The sequence below is a fragment of the Pezoporus occidentalis genome, unplaced genomic scaffold (assembly GCF_034315485.1).
Source record: "Pezoporus occidentalis ecotype Australia unplaced genomic scaffold, CSIRO_AGI_Poc_V1 ctg4, whole genome shotgun sequence".
Lineage (NCBI taxonomy): Eukaryota > Metazoa > Chordata > Aves > Psittaciformes > Psittacidae > Pezoporus > Pezoporus occidentalis.
This window is the reverse complement of record NW_026915724.1, coordinates 6,594,054-6,600,114: the sequence shown is the minus strand read 5'-3', so window position 1 is coordinate 6,600,114 and position 6,061 is coordinate 6,594,054. Positions and strand designations below refer to the sequence as shown.

The following is a 6,061-nucleotide window of genomic DNA, read 5'->3' as shown; positions in this document are numbered from 1 at the left end:
TTCAGAAAGGACCCCCTTGCTCTCTAAGTTCATCTCAGAGAGGAGTCTAGGTGTGGCTAGATCTACACTTAGTCCCAGACTTCATCAGCAGTTGATGTCTAAAGGATTACATGTGCACAATCAATCATTGTATCACTTAGCTAAGATTTCAAAGTTTATCATGCTATGAATCCACTTACTGAGAATCTGTTGTGGAAAGAATCTCTCAACCTGAAGAAATAACCTTGATAGGCTTCCATACTCAAGGGGATGTGCAGCCCGCTTGCCATGCAGGAGGGCAAAATGGGCCCTTGGCCGTCCGCTGTTCATGGAGTGAGATAGTTGACTCTTAGTCATGTTTGCTTGCTGATTAGAGAAGCCAGGTTTTTTCCAAACTTGGTTTGAGTTGGACCTTGATCAGGATTATGGTTGGGTGGGGTGGGGCGCCTGTGCACATTGTTCAGATTAGCCTTTGACTATTGTGTTGTTATCTACCTCCCCCCATAATCACTTTGACTGGATGCAGCCACCACAACCACATGCATCCATTACGACTGGTGATTATCACTTGAGCAGAGTTACAGGCAATAAAGTTCAGGTTGGGAGGTGAAGCACACTGCCACAACTGTTAGGCAAAGTTAGCGCATCTGCATTTTGCCACCTGTTTCATATCCTCTAACATGTCTTATAAAGTCCTGAAGAATGTGTGAGGGCTTTAAATGCTGACACCCAGATTACAGAAGAGGAGGACTCCAAAACGATGTCCTGTGTATGTACAGGATACTGGCTACTGCTGTGGGGCCCATACCTTACAGCTTTATGTTGGAAATGTAAGCTAGAGAGAGGTAAGGGAGCCTTCTCAGAATGTATTAGATGCTAACTGTGAAACCAGCTGTTGTCTCCCTAAGAAAGCATTTGGGTGAGATTCCCCTCAGTGCAGAGCATAGCAAGCAGTATATGAAAGACAGACCAGGCACAGTATTCCAAATACATAAAAATTTGATAGTTAGCAGGTTTGCTGGATTAAAATTAAACAATCAAATTAATTTGAATCTCAATTTTCTAATTAGAATGCAACGGCAAAAAGCAGGGCAAATCATCCCTATATAAACATCTTATTTTTTTCCAAAGATCACTTAATTCCATCTGCATATACCTTATAATGCCTTGAGTTTAAACAATAATAAAAAATATCTCATGCAGATTGCTATTTAACCCTCTCTAACTTTTCTCCCCTCCTCTCCCTTATTCTTTTTTAGTTATACAGCTCTTTTTCTTACTGTAACTCTTCTCTTTTAGCAGGATTCCCTTTCTTCTGCTTATAGTGCCAGTAATTTCCTCACCTAATATTTCCTCCTGCTCTCTGCCCCCCTGAGAACTCTTTTTGCTTCTCATTTAGCTGTAAAACCAATGCTTCAGTTTGATCAATGAGTTTTATGGTCCCTGACCTACTGCCTGTTATATTGTAAGCAGCGTCTTAGAAATGCACTTCTTTTGATCACCTGAGAAATGTTCAGAACTAGGTATGCTCAGTCTTTAGAAACACTTTGATGTGTGGATACATGAATATTTTTCCTTCTGGCTTGAAACATTTCCAAGCTGCCAATTTTTAAAGTACTCAACAAACCAGTTGGAAGAAACAGATGATCTTTTTTGCTATTAACTTTCTCCTGTGATTTGGCAGAGTTGCCATCAATGAAAAGGAAATGTAGAAACAGGAGGACAGATTGCATCCATTTTAGAGTCCCAGGATTGTGGCTTAAGAAGACATCAGCTGCAATCTTCTTTTTCTTTTTTTTACGGTTTCTCCGCCCCTACTTAAGTGTGCCTAGAAGAGTGTTCCCATTTTGGTGTCTTTCACAATCTTTTTTAATTAGGCACATAAGTGCCCATAAAAACCTCATAGAAAACCCAAAGCACAGAGCAGCACTTTTATGTAACCCTACTGCTGGATGGCAAGCTGCCACCTCCTGCCCCTACTCATCTCCTCTGACTGATCATTTTGGCACTGCCCTACTTCAACATGAGACTTATTTACTTAAATGTACTTATTTTGCTTTTTGGAGTTAAATTTTCTCTGATGATAATTTTTCCACAGAAACTTCCATTAACTTTGCTTAGGATGCTTAGGATGTATGCTGATTATGTCTGTACCCGTGACTTGCTGCTTGGCATAATGTCATTTCTTTGCTGGCACTGTATGTATGTTGTGTGTAGTTGTTCTGTTGCTTTGACCTTGAAGTCTGCCATTTCAGAGGCTTCCAGATGCCACTTCTCCACCTATTCAGTAGGAATCTGTGGCTGTCACTACATTTTATTGTCCAGTTCTGCTGCGGCAAGACTTATGCAAAGTTATCCTATTGGATAGATAAAAGCAATAGGGGCATTTCTAAGTCAGACATGACTGTTGTTGTAATCTTAGACTAATGATATTTCTGAAAGAAAAGGAGAAAGATTTTGAAGGTGGAAGCACTCTAGAATATTTCTTTTGAATATGAGATCATGATCAGCTGCACCTGCACTGCCCTGTAAGCACACATACTTTGCTGTTCTGTGGCTACCTTTCCTGACCTTTCTATATACTGATGTACTGGAATGCCAGAAGAAAAACATCAGACAACCTGGTCTTTGCAGAACCCTTTGCTGTGCCCTTTCATGCCCTTGTGATTGCCCTCTTCCTACCCAGAACATGGATAAGAAGATAGCATGGAAGGAAGCATGGCAAAGCCAGTACCAGTGCATCTCTTCTTCCATGATATGAATTAAAGTTCTTAGCTTCCTTCAGAGGTAGGTTGACAGCACAGCCACACAGAAACAATGTGCTAGGCAGGAGAATTTTTCTTTGTCCTACAGATCAATCCTACCTGAAACTCTCGCTGTACTGCCGGTTTCATCTCCTTCGTAGGCCAGCACCCAAACAATACTTCTGCAGACCCTTGGCTTTCTAAAGCAATATAAGCTCCTTTCTCTACCCATTCCTGTGTCTACATCTTTGTTCTCATCTACACTTTAAAAGTCATTCAGAGATTCTCCACTTCTGAGCTAGAGCATAAACACACATGAGTTTAGTTACTGACAGACATCAAGATAGAAATTCTGTGTTTATTTGGCTATTGAGTGGAACATAAGCATGTATTCTAATGGTTGAAGTGTTCTACAGCTGGAGCTGTCTACGGCCTATCTCTAGACTTGATAGTGTAGTTTACTCTTAGTGTCTTTTCAAGTGCTTGCAAGTGGATTGGCACAATGCAGTTTTCCTATTTCAGCTGCTTAATTAGATACAATTCTGTGCCTAGTACAGGATCAATGGATGTCGTCACTGATGAAGCAAAACTGAATGCACATTCAGCTCAGCCTCTTATCTGGGTACATCTGTTTGCATGCAATATACTAACGTGATCTTTATTTGGTTTTACTTTGAATGTCCCTGGATGCTTAACTTTGCAATGGAAGCAGTTCTTCCCAATACATTGAAACTGTGGACCTGTTTTTAATAATGCAATTAGAGAATGACTGTGATTCTAATTCCAGTTTTCATACTCTTGAATACCTACATATTCTCCAGTGCTTTGGCTTCAATAAGTTGTATTGATTCAAGTTTATAATTTTCCACTAACACAGAACTGTATTAGAAGCAACTTCAAAACTCAGATTGCCATATTGAAATCACATTAGTTTCAATGTAGATTTCAACAAGTAGATTCCTATGCTATATCATTTTATATGTAAGAGTGGATACAGTAAATTTATATATGGCTCGAGCTAATGGTAAATTAGTATTGTATTTTTATTTGAATCTTCCAGCTAATAAAATCATAGAATCATAGAATAGTTAGGGTTGGAAAGGACCTTAAGATCATCTAGTTCCAACCCCCCTGCAATGGGCAGGGACACCTCACTCTTAACCATGTCAGTTTCTCATCAACCAACATCCCCAAGTCCTTCTCCGCAGGGCTGCTCTGGATCTCTTCTCTGCCCAACCTGTAGCTGTCCCTGGGATTGTTCTGACGCAGGTGTAGGATTGCACGTGGAATTAAGCAGCAATCAGTGAGGTGTTGCATTCAAGTAGTAGGACAAGAGGTAAACCCCCAAACTAGACACATGAATGTTAACAAACACAAGTAAATATCTAAACACTCTCTGCTACAAGCGTTGCCCCGTGTAACAAATGCAGAAGAGATTTCTTGAATTCTCCTTTCCGAGACCTCACCATAGGCAGTGTAATAACAAATGCCAATTGGTGTATTGATGAGGAATGGTGAGGAAATGCTGCATGCTGTCTATGTTTCTGCAAAGTTCATGCAGATGGAACCCAAACCCCTTTCCTTTCACCTTTGGGATCGCCACACTCAAATGACTGTACGGGGTATAAAAGCCTTTACGGATACAGTATGAACATACAGATTTATTTACAGGGACACCCTGCAGCGATGCCCAGTGTGTGGCCACCATGGGCAGGGACATCTCCTGGGCCTTCTGGGCACAGGCACAGCCTCGGGGCCAGCAGCCCAAAGGCCTTTCTCCATGGGATGCTGGGTGAAGGGGCAGCAGCAGGGCTGCCGTGGGCAGGGCTGCAGGGGCCCCGTCACCCCCACGTCATAATGCCGGCACCCGGCCACGCAGCATCACAATGCTCTGGGGCAGTATGAATCCAGCGCCCTCCCCTGCCCCACTGCCAGAGTGCCCGGCGCTGCCGCCGGGACAGAGCTGGCAGCCTGAGGGCATCTGAGAGGCAGTCCTTGGGGCACCGGGGGAATTCCTGGCAGGGGGAAGGGGGTTGATGGGGGCAACCCTTGAAGCTGCACGAAGCTGCAGGAGGTTCTGTGCTGCGGTTCCAGCTCCTGGAGGGGCCATGCTCAAAGCTCATCGGATGGATGGATGCAGGGATGGATGGATGGAAATCCTGCCTCAGCCACTGGGGAGCTCGCCGTCCTCATCTCCTGGGCACCAGGGGGGGACTGAGGGAGGGAACCCTTGACGCTGCAAAGCAGCAGGAGGTTCTGTGCTGCAGTTCCAGCTTCTGGAGGGGACACGCTCACAGCATCATCGAGGGATCCTGCTTTAGTTGTCAGGGAGCTCGACGTCCTCACCTCCTGGGGAGAGAGCGGCAGTAGCCAGAAGAGAAAGGATGCACCGGTGGCTCAGTGCCCTCCCCCACTGCCAAGCACAGGAAGGATTCGTGCTCCGAGGATTCATCAGGCCAATGGCATTTTGCTGTTATCGGAAGCCCCTGAGATGGCTTCAGGTGGAAGCAGAAAAAGCAGTGCCAGGGTCCCCTTGTCCCCTTAGAGGCGTAACAGCGTGTGGAGCGGGAGCAGGTCTTGCTCACTTGCTCAGGGAGTAGCCGATCGCCAGCACTGGGGTCAGGAAGGAATTTTCCCCCGGGGCAGATTGGCACCGGTCCCCGGGGGTTTTTTGCCTTCCTCTGAGCACTGAGCATGACCACTTGTCAGGGCTCCTGGGGCCATTCTGGCTGCGTTATCGCCTGGTGCTCATGCTCCACGAAGGCGGCCCCTCGTGTCCTGCAGCAGGGGGGGCAGGAAGGGCTTTTTTCTCCCCAGGCTGGACTAGCAAGTGTCCCTGGGGTTTTTTGCCTTCCTCCGCAGCCGAGCACAGCCCCTTCATGGGGCTCCTTTGGGTCACGGTGTCCCAAAGGCAGCTGATCGTGCTCCACGCAGGCGACCCTCGTGCCCCGCATCCGGGGGTAGGCAGCCTTCTGCACTCCCAGGCTGGCCCCAGCGTGGCCCCGGGACTCGCTGCTGTCCTCTGGAGCATTGAGCACCACCCCTCGTCAGGTCTTCCCTGGCCCTTTCTGGCTGGGTTCTTCTTGCACTGCTCTCGCACCACCATGGCACCGCTCCTGCCCTGCCTTTCCTTTCTCGGGCCGCAAGGGAGGCTTTTTCCAGCTAAACTGAAGGCTCTAAACTAAACCAGACTAAAATTAACTAGCTAAACTAAACCAAATAACTTTATTTAGAAATAAATAAAATACTCTTTCTACCTGTAACCATTCTGAGTTATGTCTTTGAAAGTGATTTTGGTGCTGAAATTCCCTTGGCATTTCAGGTAAATAAGGATCTCT

The 6,061-nt window shown here is 45.8% G+C and overlaps 1 long non-coding RNA gene across 1 annotated transcript; it reads right to left on the bottom strand.

The window, feature by feature from the left end:
- Positions 1-4,339: 4,339 nt before the first annotated feature.
- LOC134171135 (uncharacterized) lies at positions 4,340-5,136 on the bottom strand. The gene is made up of 2 exons (XR_009967500.1): positions 5,019-5,136; positions 4,340-4,841 (listed from the first exon to the last, which is right to left on the bottom strand). It is a non-coding gene; the product is annotated as an uncharacterized LOC134171135 (long non-coding RNA).
- Positions 5,137-6,061: the final 925 nt, after the last annotated feature.